Here is a 21,014-nt window from a genome sequence, read left to right on the forward strand (position 1 = left end):
TTTATTTATTTATTTATTTATTTATTCATTCATTCATTCATTCATTCATTCATTCATTCATTTAGCATTTGTTTTTGTATTTATATACCACCACATTCCATTTGGACTTGCGGCTGTTTATAATAAAATAATAAAAACCAGTTGAATCCCCTAAAACCTCTTAAAATATAACAATTTGTTAATTAAATATTTATTAAATGACAACATATTTATTAACAAATATGAGAGAGGTTCCTCAGTGGAACAATCTTTCTTGGGAGGTGGTGGGTTCTACTTCTTTGGAAGTTTTTAAACAGAGGCTAGAGAGTCATCTGACTGAAATGCTGATTTCATTAACTTTGGCAGATTGTGAGTGGGTAGGCACGAAGGGATGTGCCAGGGTTTATCTCTTATGACCCTTCCTTGCATACCCAGGGAACTGCTGATCACTGCTGTGGAATGGTAGGTGAATTTCCTCCAGGTCGGGGTGGGCTCTGGAGATTTTTTTTGGGGGGGAATCACTTACTTGTGCATGAAATTTGGATAACTGTGGATGAGCAGGTGGATATCCAGGGAGTTTGACTAGATGACCATGGAGATCTCTTTCAATTCTATGATTCTATGAAATATTGTAGATTTTGCTTTCTGCCTTGATTTTATTAGAGTTTCTAGGAGCAAAGGGGACTCTGGGACACTTAATGCTATACAGCCATATTTAGATACCAACAAAGTTACAATAAACTTAGTGGTGGAAAATGTTGTGTAGTCACAACTGACTTATTGAGGTAGCCTGGACATCCTGATCAGGACAACAAATCTGATGGGAATCAAAATAGTCATATTGTCAGTCATGCTTGGGAGCATTTATTGTTGGATGCTAAACTAAACCTGATAAAATTGGCTAATCCTCATTCGGTGCCTGTTAAAGCAGTATTAAATCCTTGCAATCATTCATGCATTTGGGATTGTAGATACTGCAATGTCCTCTGTGCTGGGGATACACACAAACAGTATTTAGAAGCCTCAGCTAGTGCAGAATATCATAGGTTGGCCTTTAGCATTGGGCAGACTTTGAAGCTGGCAGCTGTTTGTATGTCTGTGGGAATTCAGGGTGTTTGATGTTAAATCATAAACTCTAAATAGCTCATGGCATACACATAGAAAGTTCCTTTGGTGCCTGCTAGAATGCTATGCATCAGATGCCATCCTGTGTGCAAAGGCAAAACAACAAGGGTTTTCAAAATTTTTGTTCAGTGGTTATGCTTTCTGGAATTACTTCAGTCTGAGCCTAATTATATTTTGGAGACTATCTGGGGTCTGTTTTGAGACTTTCCTTGTGTAGCCAAGGATAAGGCAGATATTCAGTATTGCTTTTACTTATTTGTTTTTAAACTGTTTTGATTGTGATATTGTTTTTATTATGTTTAGGCATTGCCTTTTGGATACTCTATCATAGCGACTGCAAACCTGTGGGCTGCGGACCACATGTGGTCCGTCAACTAATTGGAGGTGGGCCCCGAAGGATGCCTTCTCCCCCCCCCCCCCGGCCCTTTACTTCATCCCCCCTGGCCCTTTACAACACACTTTGGGTGTCATTGTCTCCCATCACTCCAAGATGGGACTATCTCGTTGCAGAGAAACAAGCTCAGGGTTCCCACTGATTTGTCATTTTCATGAGTTAAAATTTCCATGAAAATAAAATGTTCCTTATGTTCATTGTTGTGGCGTGTCTGTATCTTATTTTGAAGGGATGTTTAAACATTACCATAGCGATCAGAGAGCGCTAGGGCAGTTGAGAGTAAACTACCCCCCCCACAGGCCTCAGTAAAAGGCATTGAGTGGTCCCCAGTGAGTGGTCCCCGGTGATAAAAAGGTTGGGGACCACTGCTCTATCAGACACCTAACTGTGGTGATTCGTGATTCAAAATATTCTGCACGCAGCAGTGTAATAACTAGGGCTACCAGCTCCAGGCTGAGAAATATCTGGAGACATTGTTGGGGGCCTAATGTCATAGAGACTACATTTAAAGGTAGCAATTTTCTTCAGTTGAACTGATCTCTGTCACCTGGAGATCAGTTGTAACAGAAGGGGATCTCCAGCCGCCACCTGAAGGTTGGCAACCCTAGTAGTAACCAAGAGCCAGATTGGCTAGTGACTCAAGATAGGACTCAAGAATGAAGAGCCAAATCTCTTCTTTCTGACTTCCGCCTGAGCGCTGTTGAGCCTGCCTTCCAATAAGAATGAGCCATTCCCAAGCAGGCAAAGAAACTTCAGGAAACTAGTGCACAGTACAGCCGCTCAGGCTTGGCAGTTCCCTCTCCTAAAACATGAAGTGGTTGGTTGAGGCTTGAAGGATGTAGTTTGAGAGTAAGGCCAATTGGCAATCACCCCTAAATTTCTACAGCTTAATTTAGCAGCTGAAATCCCACACAAACCAGGTGACCTATCATGATGTCTCAAATGATGAATGTCATGGTGCCAGAAGGAGATGGTTTTTACAAATGTGGCTTCTTGGCAGACAGTCTGTGTCACTGATATGCCCCATAAAAGCATCAATCTTTTGTGTTAATTGCAATTTGTTTAAAAATGACTCATTTTAAGCAATCTGTAAGGAGCTACTGTTAGGACAATGCACTTCATTTCCTGCATCAAAGATGAAGACTACTTCAATAGAAATGAGGTGGCTGGATGGAGTCACTGAAGCAGTAGGTGCAAACTTAAATGGACTCCGGGGAATGGTAGAGGACAGGAAGGCCTGGAGGATCATTGTCCATGGGGTCGTGATGGGTCGGACATGACTTCGCACCTAACAACAACAAGGAGTAAAATATTTTTGATGGATAGAAATTTCATTTTATATCTAACACTGAAATAGCCACCATTTTAAAAATTAAAAAAAAATCTTTTCCCCTCAAAATTTGAAAAACTGGCTTCTTTATCTACAGCTTGGTGTAGTAGTTAGAAATGTGGACTTCTAATCTGACAAACTGGGTTTAATTCCCTGCTTCCCCACATGCAGCCAGCTGGGTGACCTTGGGCTTGCCACAGAGCTGATAAAACTGTTCTGGCCGAGCAGTAATATCAGGGCTGTCTCAACCTCACCTACCTCACAGGGTGTCTGTTGTGGGGAGAGGAAAGGGAAGGTGATTGTAAGCCACTTTGAGACTCCTTTTGGCAGAGAAATGCAATGTCTGGTGTACAAAGTTAACTAGGAAGAGGAAGACCCTGATGGGGGCAGCAAGAAGGCTGTTAGATAGATCAGAGAGTTCAGGACCTTGGTATCTTTTAACTGTGCCTTTTGTCTGTATCTTGATTGCTACTCTCAGGGCAATTTCCTCTTTCTTCATGGAAGCTTCTCAGTCCGCCCTTATCTCTTGAGCCAGCTAGATGTAGAAGCTCTATCCTATCCTCTTTCTATCCAGAATGTCCTCTGTAAATAAAACTTTCTTAGAAAAGAAAGCGTCTGCATATCAATTAAATAACTCTGCTATGCTAACAAAATGTGGCATACAAGAACCAACTCTTCTTTTTCTTCTTAGTATTGCTACTCAGAGCATTTACTCTATAATCCACAACAAAATTTTCTCCTGTAAACCCTCCTCTTTTGCCAGATGTACTGTATTCTCCTCCCACATCTGTATTAGATACCGCAACACAGCTAGTGTTAGGATAATGCACTTCATTTCCTGCATCAATGATGAAGATTACTTCAATAGAAACCGGCGCACTAAAAGTACTTGAGTACATCCTAAATACGTATTGCAAACAACTTCACAGGAGATGTGAAGGGCCTAAATGAAAATAAAATGTTTTATTTTAACTGCTTCTACCTTTTAATTGACTAGATTATCATTGTGACGTGACAAAGGATACCACTGTCATTTCTGTTTTCCTTTCTGTATAAACAATAGAAGAAACAACAGACTGAAGGGTTGAGCTTTCCTTTGGCTCATTGCCAGGAGTTCAGTGTCATTCATAAATTGCCCCAGCCAAATACTTCACTTCAATAGCTCAGCAGAAAAGTCCTCTAAAGGACCAAATTACTGTCCAGTCCACAATTGACTATTATGTATTGCTCTTTATTAAATCAGACACTAAATTGCCTCACAACAAAGCAATAGCTAGCAAGAATGGTTCTTACACACTGATTGACTACTCTATTTCAGTATTGCGTATTGAAGCTGCCAGGATCCTTTACGCATCCAGATGGAAAAATCAATTATTTTTAGACATTACAGACTAGTTAAATAAACTGAAGGACTATGGGGCAATGGCAAAATTTACAAAATGCAAGCTCTGGAACAAATGCTGCATGTGGTGTGTTATATTTGGGTGATCCAAAGACAAAATGTGTATGGTCAATTTTCAGCTTTATGCTTATCTTTGCTTCAAATAGTAGTTCTGTAATATGTAATATTTTCTCTTTTCTGAATACTTTTTTTAAATTAAAATTATTGTGTATTGAATATTTAGGAGGTTTAAATGATTGCCCGAAATGTAAAATGAACTAGTCCTACAGTCAGTGTTTCCTAGTGGTCAGAGTAAGCTTTCTCAGCTTTTTTTATGGTTGAAAAAAACCTGAAACATTCTTCTGGTTCCAAGAAACCCCAGAAGTGGCACAATTGTGCAGAATATGGTTGGGAAGCATAAATGTGTACATGCCCACCCAGGCCATGAGTAGTTCCCAGCATCAGTTATTTTTATAGCAGGGCTCAACTCTAAAACAGGAGTGGCCAAACTGTGGGTCTCCAGATGTCCATGAACTAGAAGAAGAAAAAGAAGACTTGCTTTTATACCCTGCTCTTCACTGCCCGAAGGAGTCTCAGAGTGGCATATAATCACCTTCCCTTCCTCTCCCCACAACAGACACCCTGTGAGGTAAGTGAGGCTAAGAGAGCTCTGACAGAACTACTCTGTGAGAACAGTTCTATCAGGGCTGTGATGAGTTCAAGGTCACCTAGCTGGCTGCATGTGGAGGAGTGAGGAATCAAACCCGGCTCACCATGTTAGAAGTTGCCGCTCTCACTACCATGAGCCTCCGTCAGCCAATCAGCTGGGCTGCAGCACCCCACCCCCAGCCCATTGTCAGTTTCACAGCCAGGGCTGTCCTGGCTACTCTCCCAGCATCAGTAAGGCCACTGGCAGTCTTTACGCATCAGCTGGACAGATACCTATCATGGATGCTTTAAGTTCATCCTGCATGGAGCTAGGGGTTGGACTAGATGGCCTGCAGGGTCCCTTCCAACTCTTTGATTCTATGACCTGTGAATCAGCTGACCCACAGAGATTTCTCACCCTGCTCATGTCAGCCACACAGCCATGGTTCCTGGCTACCCCACCCATCATCAGCAATGCCACTGGCCTGCCAAAAACGGTAAAGGTAATTGCATAGTCTGCACCTGCACAGATAACACGTTTGTTTTAGGGGGCATTTAATATTCCCCCCAGTGTAGTTTGTAAAGATTTTTCTGCAAACTTGGGGAGTATTCCACAGGGCCCCATGGATCTAGGTATCCAGAGACATACCTACACTGAAAGAAATAATATATATAAATAAAATTTAAAACTGTCACTTTACTTAGGAACAAATCAGAGAGTACTCCTAGGCATTGTATTAAACTGGGCACATCTGCTAGACATTCTTCTATGGTCTCAAAGTTTAGTACATTTTTAATTAACAGAAAAGAGTAAAAAAAAAAAAAAACAGGAATTAGCCTCTAGGCTAACCTAATACTAGAAGAAACATTTCCCATTGCTACTTCTTAACTTATTTCACTAGATGGCACTCTAAGTTCCATCTAGGAAGAAAAGCAATATTTTCCTCTCACAATAATTAAACTGAGAGCCTTGGGTGTCTTTTCAGTGTTTCATTAAGATTTACAAGACATCTTTGTCAAAAAGCAACATGGTTTTACACTGTCATTTATCATGTCAGGTCATATAAATATTTCTGCTGCATACAATCTCCAATTTACTCAAAGATCAAGCAGATGAAATAGCTAGAGACAGGAAACAAAAGGCAGGGATCCTTTGCATCTCTTGAAACAAGCTGTGGTTTTCAGAGACACCTCATGAGCAGGCACTGCATGTCCCTGGTCAGTCAATTTTACTGTTACTCATAGAGATACATGCTGGAACACAGTATCAAACATTCCCATTTTAATATAAAGTTTGGGTACTGTTCCCTCAGACACTGCTTTACGGTGTGCCCAGTTACCTTAAAAAAAAATTGAAACATTTTTATAGATTTATTCCAATAAATATGAATACCTTAATCAATCAGTACCACTTCTCATGTTATATTTAAGTTTTTAAAAAATAGTGTTACCAACTTACTGTCCTCTCCCTATATGTTATTAGAGTAGACTTTCACAACATCCTTCATCCTGGATATTATAACACCTACTAGCTTCAAAGCCCGTTCCTAAGAACGGGCCTTGAAAAGGCCCCCTCCCCTAGCCCCTGGCCAGGCAGCTTAAGGTGGCTTTGGGCTGCAGCTCGCAGCTGGATCAAGTGGGGCTGGCGGGGGCTGGCCAGCTCATTAGCAGGCCTGGGACAGAGCTCTTTAGCAGGCAGTCAGCAGGCTGGGAGGCCCTCGTTAGCAGGCCCAGCCTAGCAGGCCAAGAGGCCATGATTGGCCCTCATTAGCAAGCCCTCCACCATAACCCTTTGCCCAGGGCCCTCTCCCCTTACCTGTTGCTGGCTCCAGGCACTGAAGTGCATCTGAGAGCAAAGAGGCTAGAATCCCCCAACAGTTTAGACACAAAGCATGCCTCTTTAAAGTTTTCTCCCCCCAATCAGGAACGATTCTTCCCCCCACCCCCAATCAAAGGACTTGAATTACTAGGGGCCCGAATTTTGGCATTCTTGCCTTTTCCGGAGAGTCCTTCCCATAGCATATAATAGAGGGATGGGGGCATCCTCCTTGGGAGCCCCTAGACATGGACTCCTTGGACCAATTATTCTGAAATGTGGAGGGGAGTCAGCCTCCTGGAGCTACCCTGAAAGTTTGGAGGCTCTACCTCCAACCCCAACCTTCCAGGCTCTGGGAAAGACAGGAATGCTGAAATTCCCATTATAGAAGGGGATTGGCTGCCTAGATTGATTGACAGGCAGAAGAGAGTCATGTGTAAGCTGCATGGCTCTCTTCCACCATTTCCAGCAGCACACCTGAAGGGTAAGGAGCATGAAACGGCAGCAGACAAGGCAAGACAGAAGAAAAGGAATGGCTGAAGAGCGAGATGACATTTAGCACTTTGCTATTCTGCTGGCAAAACACTATTTTTACTGGTACAGAAATGCCCTAAGAATTGCAACAGCCCAATGAAGCAACAAATGGTCCTTCCTGATTTATGGTTGTATCATCTGGGAACTGTGTTTATGGAGGGAATTTCAAGAGATTTATTTATTACCCTGCAATGCTGATTCCTCATTTATAGCAAAAGGATATGAGGAACTCTAGTGGTTCAAAGGCGCCTCATTGATATATTCAGGAAATCATAATGTTCTCTGTCAAGAGTGCCTTAAGCAGTTCATTCTTTGATCAACAGACCTGTTTTTCATTTCACACTAGATGCTTTCCCCATCAGTTAAGGTATCAAGAGCAAAAGATTGGGGATATATTTTTTCTGCACCTATGCCATTAGAAAGCCACATGATCTTGGGGTCTCTTTACTGGGAATAGCAATCCATGCAGCCTTTTCCAATGATGCCCCCCCCCCCCAGTTATGGCTTTAATCCCTCTTCCCTACTATAACTCACTTCCCTCCCAAATGCAGCTTTCTGACACATGACTTGTTCACCCATTGATGGCTAGAGTTGCCAGTTGACCTCTGGAATGTTTTTTGGAGGCTTGAAGGGACTAGGACAAGTAAAATCATAGTGTTTTAGTAGAAGCTCAAAGTGTCACCCGGACATGAACTTGTAACTTCCAGGTTCACATCAGAAGAAATTTCCTGCTGTTAAAGCAATGGTTATTTTCACAGCATTGTTTCCTCTGCTATCCTAATTAATAGTGAAGAAGAAGAAGAAAAGGAATGATGACATCTATAAATAAAGAACTTATTCAAAATCTCAAATTGAAAATGTCTCTCTTTATTATCTTAAAACCGCCCGTGGCGCCACGGACTAAATAAAGCTCTAAGGCCTTGGGGAGAGGAGTTAGGGCGGGCTCAGTCCGGGATAAAAACTTGGAGGAGCGAATCAGGAGCCGCGAAGCGGCTCCTGATTCGCTCCTCTGAGTGTCAATCCTGGACCAAGGAGGCAATGGGGAGGCGCGCGAAGCGCGCCTCCCCATTGCCTCCTTGGCCGTCATTGCCTCGCCATTGAGATGGCTGCCCTCAACCCTCACCCGCCGGTAAGCTCCCCTTGCCGCTCTTCTGTCTTTCGGCCATATTCCTGGTCATTTGTGCAATTGTCAGCTGCACTCCATCCAGGCAGGGCATGCTTCTTGGTCCAGCCCTTTCCTCCCCAGCCACAGGACCTCTGTCTTTGAGGGGTTCAGCTTCAAGCAACTACCCTTGAGCCACTCCACCATGGCCCTGAAGCATCTAGCCCAGTGATGGTGAACCGTTTAGAGACTGAGTGCCCAAACTGCAACCCAAAGCCCACTTATTTACTGCAAAGTGCCAACACGGCAATTTAACCTGAATACTGAGGTTTTAGTTGAGGAAAAACAACTCATACATTAACATCTTTTGTCTTAAAAGAAAAACACAATAACAGAGCCCTTTGTTGTTGTGCCATTTATTTTTAGGTTTTGTCCCCCTCTTTTTTCCTTGCACCTTTCCCTTCCCTCCCTCCCTTCTTCACCTTTGGTCCATTGAGGGGAGGCGGCAAGGCTGTGCATGTGTGCAGGCAGCAGTGTGTGGCATCTTTGGTGGGTTCTGGCCTGGCTCTGCTCTCCCCCGGCTCTGTTCCACACAGCCTTCCCTCTCCCACCAACACTTGCAGATGTCAGCCCAGTTGAGTGACCTGAGCCAGCCAATTGTTTCCTAGGCCAGGGAATATGTGGGGTGAGTCCTCCCCATCCTCTGGGCACTGGGAAGCCAGGCCTTGTGCAAGCAGACTCCGCAAACTCTGTGGTGGGGCGACCACACTTGCCCACAGAGAGGGCTCTGAGTGCTGCATTTGGCATGCGTGCTATAGGTTTGCCACCACTGAAGCCAATGAATCCAGTGGGGCATCTGGTCGATCATCCATCATGAGATAGAGCTGGGTGTCATCTGCATACTGGTGACACCCAAACCCATATCAGGCTGGTGAGAGGGCAAATGAAGATGTTAAATAAGAGACTGGGGAGAGACTGACTGTGCTGGGACAAAGATAGGTTATATAAATGTTCTTGATTGATTGATTTAGATGGTTTCTAAATGGTTTTATTTCAATTCAAACTTAACAGAGAATTTCAGAAATTCAGCTGAGCAGTTTGGATGTTCCAATTTGAGGAGGAAATAAAGGTTGACTTGACTTAGATTCTGCTTGATTTCCTAGTACAAATTAGGTCAATTGAAGCCAGTGGACTGCCATATCAAGTCAATATCAACTTTTCCGCCACATGCAAGACATCCCAAACCAATCATCTCAAACACACGCAGTCATTTTACACATTTAAGGTCCAATGCCTTAAATGGCAAGTAGTCAAGAGATATGCAGGTGGTTACCAGCATATTAGTCCATAGACTGCTAGAAGTATTCATACTGACCCCATTAAGAATTCTTTTTTTTATCTCAGGCTTATTTGGGTAAAAATACTGATTTCTCATTTAAATTATCTCGCAAAAAGTGCAATCATAAGAAATCTTTCTTGGGAGTAAACTCCATCGAATAAAATGGGATTTGCCTTCTGAGTATACCTGCGGAGGGAAATATACTGTGTGATTAGAGAACCCAATTTTTCTTACTATCTATGAAGTCAGTTATGGTCACCAGATTGTAGACTACAAAGCAAGAATTTTTGTTGGGGTCACAGCGCAGACATACAAGCTGAGCTCAGCTTTTCCAGAAAGCGTTTATGAATAGAAAAAGAGAAGGGTCTAAGAAAAGCAACAGATTCAAGCAAATATATTTGCTCATGTTTAGTTGGATGTAATATAAACACATTATTCAGAATCTGGAAAACAGCCCATAAAAGCTTGGCTCGGATCCAAATTCTATAAAATTGTTACAAACAGGAAACCTGATTTTCATGCAACATTCTAGATCAAACAGTATCTTAAGATGATAAGCAGCCCCTTGTCAAACATTACATCTTTCCTGTTGTAAGGACACAGGCTGCCTCAGGGAAAATGGATTTAAAACAAACTGGGGGGGAGGGGGGAACTTCAGTTTTCCTTGTTTGCACACATATCAGTTCAGCACTGCATTACAAACATTTTAGGCCACCAGGTGTTATCAAAGTGGGGTGAAGGATAATAGTTATTATTTTATATGAACACAGATTACATACTGCTAGACTAATGAAGTTTATCTATGACTAGGGGCCAAGCCCGCTGCATCCAGGAATATCACAGGCGATAGATTATGTATGTGGGGGGTGTGGTGTGGAAGAACTCTGCAGACAGCCTCCCCCTCCCCCCAGGACCTGGAAAGGCTGCAGGCAGCAGTTAGGGAACATACTGGCAGGGGCAGCTCTCATGCAGCAGGGATCAGCAGCCTCTGAGCCGTGGAAGGAAGTGGAAAGGGGAGGGGGTGGTCAGGGGTGGGGGATGGAAGGTGATTCCCTGGCTGCTGAACAGACAAGCAAGCTGGTTGGAGGAGGAGGCACTCAGGGGTGGAACAGCCATTCTGAGTGGGTGTTAAGTGTGGCACTTAAGCCATGAGACACGCTCCTCCACCAAGGCCTTAACCAGAAATATATAGTGGAACAGATGAGGATTTCCAACCGATGTATCTGCTGTATATTCCAGAAACCTCATCTACTGGAGCAGAGAGAAGGGCCTTGAAGGTATTCACAACTCTTATGATGTCTTCAAGGACTGTAGATAAATACAAAGTCCAGCAAACTCATAATACTTCTGGTGTATATCATCTTCATTCTATGGGAACATTTTCTACTCCAACAACAGACATCCATCAATCATATTGGTAACAAGGGAAGACTGGTGGGAATTTTTTTTCCTGAGGCTGAAAGAAATCTGGGGCCAATTCCTCATGGGCAGAAAAAGCTGGGGCAGTGTCAGTATGCCAGGCTGCCGCTCTTCCCGGCCTGGCGTTGATTGGGCCTCCGAAACCCTATTCTAAGGGAACGCAGATTCTTCTGCATTCCCTTTGGTTGCTGCAGGGGCCAACAGGACCTGTCCTGTGGAATGCCCGTGTGAACAGAAAGTGCCGGGCCTTGCAGGCTCAGCTCCTCCCCACCCTAGAGGCCAGCAGGGGGCAAAAAATGCCCTGGTCAACTGCATAGCACTTCATGGCACCATGGGGCAGACCAGGGCCTTTAAAAAATATTTTGCAGGAAGGTGGGATTGCATTCCCCCCCCCCCACCTTCCTGCAAAATAATTAAAATAACTGTGCCCCCCCTGCAACCTTCTGCACATTCCACCAACATAATATACTTCTGAGATGTTTGAGACGGGGGGAAACAGAGGATTGAAACACTGCTTAAATAAAATGGAATTTGCCATAATTGTTGGGAAAATTCCATGGACTTTTTGCCTTGTGTAATGTCTGCACAGTTTCTGTGAGCCTCTGAAACTAGGTCCCTTTATCAGCATAGCCTTGGTCCTTATCAGTGAAATGGAGCCAAAGTGCTATTCCAAGTGGCATCTCATTATTTCAGGCAATTAGTTGGCCAATTTTTTTTTTATGGAGTTACTTCAGGAAAAGCTCTTCTTCAGTCTTAAAATATGCAAGGCTTGCAAACTATCTGACAATGGGTTAACTAATAGGAAACCAAAAGGCTTGGAAATCAAAACTTTAAGCATATTTGTTCATTGGATATAGATTCTGGAAGAGAGATTTTTTTCTGTATCCTTCAATCTTTAAACATTATTGGGCAAGCCAATGGAAGAAGCAGTAGTTCTCTACAAGTTGGACCTACGTCCTAAAAATTCATTGGGGATAATTTTCAAGTACACACAATTAAGAGTGGGTTGTTAGTTAACAAAAAAGCTGTTGTTGATAGTTGTTGAAGTTAGTAAAAGATCAATACTAGGAACAGGGTTATGGTTGGGATTTTATTGTAAACTGTATGTTTTAAATCATTATTTATAATCTGCCTTAAACCATAAGGAAATGCAGGATATAAAGGAAATTTTTAATATATTTTGCCCCAAACAAACATCTGCAATTTCCTCCAATGAGTTAAAATAATTTGTTGTCAAATTATCAGTAATCTTGTTCTTTCCATTTATCTGTACTTTTGAGTAAAAATTAGTTTATTTTCCAAATGATTTTTTAAACCCTGCCCAAAGACCAGTTTTTTAAAAAGAAATAATAGAACAAGAAGCAATGTTTTATGGTTGCAAAGCATTATTAATCATTTCCTTTTAGCAGTAAATTAGAATCATAGAATCATAGAATTTGGAAGGGACCCCCAGGGTTATCTAGCCCAACCCTTTGCAGAATGCAGGAACTCACAACTACCTGCCTACCCACAGTGACCCCAGTTTCATGCCCAAGTGATTCCCCCCCCCCCCCATCTCCAGAATCCATCCTGGCCTGGAGGAAATTCACCTACCATCCCACAGTGGCAATCAGCATTCCCTGGGTATGCAAGGAAGGGCCCTAAGAGACAAACACTGGTGCATCCTTTCCTGCCTACCCACTCACAATCTGCCTAAGTTCATAAATTAACAGAACAGCAAAAATGACACTACTTAGTAAAATATATTTTTGTTATTTTCATCCACTATGCTAATTTTGGGTTTTCTTTCAGTGTAACTGGGGTTTAAAAAAGACCTCAGCATCATCAAAGAATGGGCTTCAACTTACCACCTCCTCCACCACCAAAACTACAAGCAGGCCAGCATGAAATATCACAGAGTAATTGACCTAATAAAGCCTGAATATTCTGAGTGTGGATCAAAAACAAAGTCTTTATACATCTACCCCCCATTTCCCTAGGTCAGTTTGATCTGTTGTTTGTTTGTTAATGAAGGATTTCTAGAAGGAATAAAATGATACATATAAAAGTAGGGAACTCTGAGCTACAGTTTGTAGGCTGCATTCCTCCTGTGCCACAGTCCATAGTCTGAATGGGAAAAGAAACCTGTGCAACCGACTAACATTCAAAGCTAGAATGACGAGGGGGAGAGTAGGCAAGAGCTGAACCTCTCTGCTCCCTTGCCTGTCAAATTTGATGGACCCTTAACTTGCACTTACTCCAAAAATAGGCAGAATTTAAAATATGACCATTTAATTAGGATATGGCTCCTAATGTTCTATCACTAAGAGAAATATGCTGGCAGTAGGTGACACTTTTCTATACAGAGCGTACACAGAATATGACACACAAATTATTTGCTGTTGCAAGAAGCATTTGGGGTGCAGGGATAATTATTAATCGCCATAATCTTGTGGGCTGATATGCTGAATTTTAATGGGAGTTTTATCTGATCTTTGTTACCTACCACAAGCCATTCTGGGAGTGGCGGGCTATAAGTTCAAATAATAATAATAATAACAACAAAGCTTCAGATCGAAACTGGAGCACAACTCACTGCTTTATTTGCATGCATCTCCTAGTTCTGCTTTAACATACTGTTAATATGCTGTGGCAGCTTTGTGCTACTGGCTGAATGACACTTTTCTGTGTCTAAGGGAACAACACTAAACTTGACTACTTAGCAGCAATTCCCGCTTTTAATGGGTCATATGCCTAGGAAAGTGTTCTTTGAAATGTCCTGGTACAGCACCACCCTAAGCACCCCTCTAAGCCCAGATAACTGCATGAACTAAGGTGTAGCTTTGCTTAGGATTTGCTACTGGATTGCAATTCTCAGTTCACTTACTTCTGAGGATACATGCTTAAGTCCCTACGCTTGGGGAATGTAGCAAAATCTCATAGGCTAGCTTGACTGGTTACACACATTGCTTTGTCAGAATTATTTGGAGACTAAACGGTGTCACAGGCAAGCAATAAGGCCTTGCACCTATGTCACTATTTTATTGCTATTTGGGGGATGCTACTTACTGTGAGCCTTGATGGAATGAGAGGAATATTCATTTTTGAAAGATATGCTGAGAGAGAGTCTCAAAATGGCTTACAATTGGCGCTCCTAACCACTACAAAGAGCCTCTTGTGGCGCAGAGTGGTAAGGCAGCCGCCTGAAAGCTTTGCCCATGAGGTTGGGAGTTCAATCCCAGCAGCCGGCTCAAGGTTGACTCAGCCTTCCATCCTTCCGAGGTCGGTAAAATGAGTACCCAGCTTGCTTGCTGGGGGGTAAACGGTAATGACTGGGGAAGGCACTGGCAAACCACCCCGTATTGAGTCTGCCATGAAAACGCTGGAGGGCGTCACCCCAAGGGTCAGACATGACTCGGTGCTTGCACAGGGGATACCTTTACCTTTAACCACTACACCAAGCTGGTGGAGGGCCCATATTCAGCCCACATTCCAGCAACTGCATGGGCTACCAGTTGACTACCAGATCAGGCTTAAGGTTCTGGCCATATGCCTCTCCAAATACACCCCCCAAAGAGCTTTATGATCTTCTAACATCAACAAACTGATGATCTGTGGCCCCAGAGAAGCTCATCTGTCAACAACTAGAGCTCCCAGAGGACATCAGGGCCCTGCCGGACCTAAAACAATTATGCAGGGCCTGCAAAAAGGAGCTCTTCCAGCAGGCATTTGGCCAAGATGAGTGAATAAGCTATTTCCACCAACCAGAAGCCCCATAAACTGCATTAACAGAAAGCCAGACCACAGTGCAGTCAGAGCAAACTGTGCAAGCATAAATGGACTCCGGGGAATGGTAAAGCACAGGAAGGCCTGGAGGATCATTGTCCATGGGGTCGTGATGGGTTGGACATGACTTTGCAACTAACAACAACAACAATATTATTGTTATTATTGTTATTGAATCATTGTTATTACACTGTTAACACAAGTTCCACTGTTAAATATGTTCTGTATTGGATGTTAACTGTACTACCCTGTATAAGTTGTAATGTAAACTGCCCTGAGCCAAAAGGGAAGGCAGTATATAAATATAATAAACAAGCACACAAACAAATAAATCTTAAAGGTATAGCAGAGTGGGGATTTGACTCTAGTTCTCCCAGATCCTAGGCCAGCACTGCATAAAACTGGTTCACTGAAGCAAGGCTGGGAAGAACAAGACTTTTAGCTTGTTAATGCAATATACTTCCCAGCACTTGGCTTGTTTTTCCTGTTCCCTGGGCTACCATTTCTATTACCCATGGCTTGTGCCTTGACATCAGTGAGCCTGCAACAGCTGCACTGCAAGAGTGGAGACAGAGAAAGGTCCAGGATGCTATTGTTTTGTGGCTTTACAGCAAGGCTGTAGAGCTGCAAGAGTGCCTTAATTGCCCTGCCCTAAATAGCCAGGTTAGCCTGATCCCATTGGCTTTCAGAAGATAAGCAGGATTGGTGTTGGTTGGAAGTTGGATGGGAAACCACCAAGAAAGACCAGGGTTACTCTGCAGAGGCAGGAAATGGCATCTGTTTGTCTCTTGTCTATAAAACCCCATGGAGCCAGATGGTATCCTGAAGTTCATCCTGGGAATGTGCCATCAAATTGTAGAGTAGTTCCACAGGGAACTCCTTTTAATAGCATCATGGAAGTCCAATTCTGGTCAGGACCACCAAGTTGTGGGGAGTAGGAGGATTTCCTGTTTCCCCGCTACACGTCTTTTACTGAGCTGAAATAGTACAGGATGTAAGCAAATATGCCTCCTCTTCTCCATGCTGTATTGGTCCTGATCAGAATAAGGTCCCTGCAGCACAGTTAAAATGAGTTCCCCATTGGAACGTCAGTCATTCAAAAAAATGTTTGTGCATCTCTCAGGTAAATTTAGGTTTGCTTGCTCATCTGCTTTGGCTTTTCAGAGTTCATGCAGCATGAGGCTGTAATCCTGTGGACACCTTTATGTAATCAGTGAAATAGCAGAGGTCATATGTATCATATGTACAATGTACATTAGTTGCTGGAGTGTTAAATATTGTGGCAGGTCAATATGTAACTGTAGCTTATCTTTTGTTTTCAACATCTGCAAATACAACTCAGTCAAAGTAAAGTTGATCACCTTGGGAAGAACACTTTCAAGACCATTTATTTATTCAAAGATGTGCCCTAAGTGGCTTACATAATAAAACCAAGTCATTAAAAACTTCACATACACATCTCCTACTAGTGTTAAAAGGCCCCATCAGAGGGAGGCCTTGAATTCTATTCTGGTTGGCTGGCTACTGCATGAAAAAATATGACACTGGCCTAGATGAAGAAGACAATGATGTTGGTTGAAACATATAGTGCAAACTATATGTGAGCATTGGAACCTTTTCTGTTTACAAAATGAGCACTGCATGCGCCTGAAAGGGCTGCGGGATGTCTATCAGTTATTGTTGCCATTCTTGAGATGGGGACTGAAGTTTCCCCAGAATTCCAGCTGGTCTTCAGACTACACTACAGAAATCACCTCCCCTGGACAACATGGCAGCTCGGGAGGATGGAGTTGATGACATTGCATCCCTCTATCACTCCCTTCCCTCCCCAGGCTCCAGTCCACCATGAAATCGCCAGCAATTTTCCCACTTGGAGTTGGCAGTCCTGTCAGTTCAGACCACAGCAAGGTGGGGTGACTGTTCCCAGGCAGGGATGCTAAAATATTCAGGAAAAGCCCGGTGTTTTTCTCTCCTACTACGGGAACTGCACTATGCACATGCTCAAAGCCTCACTTCTTTGTAACAGCTGCACAGCCCTTTCAGAGCCACCTCACCCCTTCCCCAAAGGGCCCGTTCCAAGCGGTCAAGTACGGGACGCTCTCCCCGCATGCAGGTCCTCCAGCGCTAGAGGGCGGGCGCACTCTCCCCGGCACGGCGGCAGCGGCAGCAGCGAGGGTCAAGCTTCCTGCTCGGCCGTCGCTCGCTTGGCAAGGGGAGTAGCCAGGGCGCAGGCGCTGTTGGAGAAACACGGCGGCCGGGGCACTCCGGCGCTCTCAGCCAGCCAAGGCGGCAGGTAAGTGGCTCCCCCCGTCCCCCTCCCCCGAGACAGAAAGGCGGCGGCGGCGGCGGCCTGTTCTTGCTCTGCATCTCCATTCTTTCTCTTCCTGCCGTGGATTGCCTTTCCCTTCCTCTAATTCCTCCCGCAGTTTTAAATTTGCCTCCTCCTTTTCTCACCTTGTTCTCTCTCTCTCTCTCTCTCTCCTCTCCCCACCCCACCCCCACCCCGTTACTAGTTTTCTTCTCTATGTAAGCTTCCCTTTCTGGTCACTTTCTTCCTGTAGTTGTGCTCCATGTACCCGTTCTTCGCAAGCCTGCCCATGCTTACGTGTAAGTAGGCGCCACTGGGTGCAGTGGGGCTTGCTTCCCAAGCAAGGGTGTCAGTGGCTTCGCAGCCTTTTTGCCTTTTCTTCTGATTGCTACAGAATTGGGGCTTTCCATTAGAAGTGTTACCGTGCATGGGAAACAGGACACGGACCTTGCGTAGCTGGTCTTATGTGGCAGCTGCACATGTGTGTGTTTCGTTTTGACTGCCTGTGCTGAGACATAGCGATCCATCACATTTTTATGCCACGTTTGCATGAATCGAAATGTATTATGGGTGTTATTTTTGTAAAATATATATCATCTAACTACACAGTTTTCCTGTGTAGAAGTTACTATGCATAGGCAACTGTTAAGGGCAGCCCTTAGGTTGCACATTTAGAACTGTGTACACTGCTTTGAGCTGGGACATTACTTTGGGCTGTGTGCTGTACTCAAGGACAGATCTTTTGAGTATGTACAGAGTGCAAACCCCACTGCAGAGCTGACATCAGAACTTGTTTTTCTATAGAAATTAGTGGTGGGATGATGTGTTATCTTGGCAAACTTGAGCACTGATACCTCTTTAAAAATTAAATTCTGCTCAGCATATTTTAATCAGATTTTATTGATGAATCATGAGTGCTGATGAACAGTAACAGTAGATTTCCTCCCTCCTTCCATCCTGCCATTGTCTCCTTATGGATTTGTATGAAATCTGTCACATTTCAGATGGATAGCCATGTTTATCTGCTTCAGCCAAATGGACAGAGACTTCTGGCACCTTAAAGTCTTAACAAATTCTGTGAGCCCACTTCCTTTTCTTCAACCCTTTGGAGGCCATTTCGCATATTATTGGAAAACCCCAGTGGGGTTCACTAAAAGGACTCATCAGGCAAGTTGTACCTTCATAACTGTTGCAGGCATTTTCTGCTTTTAAAATCCACAGACTTTCCAATCTAAAGACTGCTGATATATTTCGTGAGACCTTTAGAACAGCTTGCCTTGTGAGGCTTGAATGTAAAAATCTACAGGACTCTTCATGGTTAAATATTCCTGAACTTTGGATTGTTGGCAAAACTTTGTGTGAGGTGGCTGGGCAAGGCTTGGAGAACTGCAGAACTAGTCGGATGATGTGTTAAAGCATTTTCAGAACTGCTTGGAGGAAACACCTGGGTACAAGGAACTCCAAAAAGATTCTCAGACTAAAAGAACCATTTGAGAAGTAGATAATAAGATTCTCTGTAAGTAAATGTAAACTGAGGCACTTTGGCATAAGCCGCTCCTCTCCCTCCTGTGTGCCCCCGACTCTTTAACTTTATAGGTTGATTGGAAAGTGATTTCAGAATTGTGGTTGATCCCTTAGTAAAAATCTGCTATGTGGTGCTGATAAAGGTAGGAACTGACTGAAAATTCACTTGGGTCTCTCAAATCTTAGTCTGACATTCTAACCATTAGACAAAACTGGTTTTGCTCCTGAAGCTGTAATACTAGATAGAGCTCTGGTCACCCCTTAGGAAAGCAAAAGGAATCTGCACCTTGGAAGGGTGTAGAAAAGGGGCATACCTCCCCCCAATGATCGAGTGATTGTTACAGTTTATTTTGGAGGAGGATCTAAAACATGGACATTTATAAAAATAACATATATATTATTTTTAACCTGCCCTTCAAAAGTTGCTTGGGGCAGGTCACATTAAAACAACATATAAAAGTTGAAGCATTGGCAGTCTTACTGATGCCCCCAGCCAAAATTTGCAGAAAGATGGTTTTGGTATTAGAAGACGATCTTCTGACTCTCCTTCCAGCGGTTTTAAGTTTTAGCAAAGATGGCTAATGGGACATATAACAGAAGTTTATAAAGTCAATCGTGACAAACTTTTTTTTGATAAGCCACAACTGACTTATGGTGACCCTGTGGGATTTTCAAGGCAAGAGATGATCAGAGGTGTTTTGACATTGCCTGCCTCTGTCTCATGACCCTGTAATTCCTTGGTGGTCTCCCAATCAAAATGCTAACCATAGTTTACCCTGCTTAGCTTCTGAGATCTGATGACGCCAAGCTAGCCTGGGCTATCTGAGTCAGGGTATGGTAAATGTGGAGAGCAATATTTCAGACCTTGAGATTAATGAAGAATAGATTGGTGGGAGGAATACAAGAAATTGGTTATGATAAATGCTCAGCATAATTTCTGTATAATCTATCTGCCGGTAGGTTTACTTGCAGGTCTTGGAATCCTTAAAAGACAGGTATACAGTATTAATAAACTGCATGGTTATATATGGGCTTTTTTGTGCTCTGTGCTTTTAGCCCAAGCTAGCCTGATCTCATCAGGTCTTAGAAGCTAAACAGGGTCAGTGCAGGATAATACTTGGATAGGAGACCTCCAGTGAAGTCTGGGGCCACTACACATGGGAGACAGGTAATGGCAAAACACCTCTGAATGTCTCTTGCCTTGAAAATCCCCTTGAGGGGTCACCATAAATGGACTGCAGTTTGGTAGAGAATATATAGCAAAAATATATTTACAGGTTCTTAGTTGTAATGATTTTATACTTTATGAGATTATCTTTTCCTTTATGAGCCACGTTGAGTAGCTTTGTAGAGGTGACACACAACTTATTTAAATTAATAAATATGTGCATGGGCTATTTCAGAATTTAGCTGAAAGGGGCAGGGCAGTGGGCTTGATCTCATTCCCCCATAGATGCGTTTATACTGCAAGAGTCCAGTAGCACCTTAAAGACTAACAAAATTTATGAAATCTCATGAGTCAGAGCTCACTTCTTCAGATACCTATTTTGATCTAAATGCATTTACAGGACACATCATTGCATGATATGTGCATAGTGACAAGGTGATGATGGAGAAAGTGATATAGTTATAGAGGACTGATCGGCTGTTATCCATAATTGTTAAATGACTTGTTTCCTCTGAATACAAGTTATGGGGTGGGAAGTGGCTTGCTTGTGGGCTTCTGTATGGTCATTGCTGGCAACAGTTGCAGGTTAGGTGGACCAACAGAGAGACTATGATAGCTGAACTGAATTATTCTTAGATTGAAGTTGCCTTTCTAAGTGATTCACAACACAATCCTATACAGCAGTGGTCCCCAACCCCCGGTCCGGAGACCGGTACCGGGCCGCAGCTCCTCCTCATCCTCCTCCCTGGCTGCTGCCTTGGGGGCTGCCCTGCTACTCTGCCGCCGGCTCAACTTTGGTGCTCTCTAGCGGCTGCCATGGCTGGGGCTGCCCCTCGGCATGGCACTGCGCAGCTGCTGCTGGCAGCACCCCCCAGTGGGCGGTGGGAAGTCAGGGGTGCCAGGGTTCAGGCGGCGGCGGCCCCGGGCCTCAGTAAAATTGTCAAGCATTGACTGGTCCCCGGTGATAAAAAGGTTGGGGACTGCTATACAGCAGGGGTCCCTAACGTTTTGGCACATGGGGGCTGTATTAGCGTGCCCAGTGTCTACAGAGGGCCACATCTTAAACTAAGATGTAACAGAATTATTAAACTACTTATTTAGATCAAAAGTAAACATTCAAAAGTAAATGAAGAAATGTTAACTTTAATGCAATCCATTTTGGAACAATATTTTACTGTGGAA

General features: G+C 43.5%; 1 protein-coding gene across 2 annotated transcripts in view; it reads left to right on the plus strand.

Moving 5' to 3' along the window:
* Window positions 1–16,968: 16,968 nt before the first annotated feature.
* FAM3C (FAM3 metabolism regulating signaling molecule C) overlaps window positions 16,969–21,014 on the plus strand; it is a 44,787-nt gene continuing 40,741 nt past the window's right edge. The window contains exons 1-2 of one of the 2 annotated variants that reach the window (XM_077338402.1): window positions 16,969–17,125; window positions 18,145–18,311. The gene's annotated coding sequence lies outside the window, so the exon portion shown is untranslated. The remainder of the gene's footprint in view (window positions 17,126–18,144; window positions 18,312–21,014) is intronic. The other variant, XM_077338401.1, reaches the window with a different exon arrangement.

The sequence above is a fragment of the Paroedura picta genome, chromosome 5 (assembly GCF_049243985.1).
Source record: "Paroedura picta isolate Pp20150507F chromosome 5, Ppicta_v3.0, whole genome shotgun sequence".
NCBI lineage: Eukaryota > Metazoa > Chordata > Lepidosauria > Squamata > Gekkonidae > Paroedura > Paroedura picta.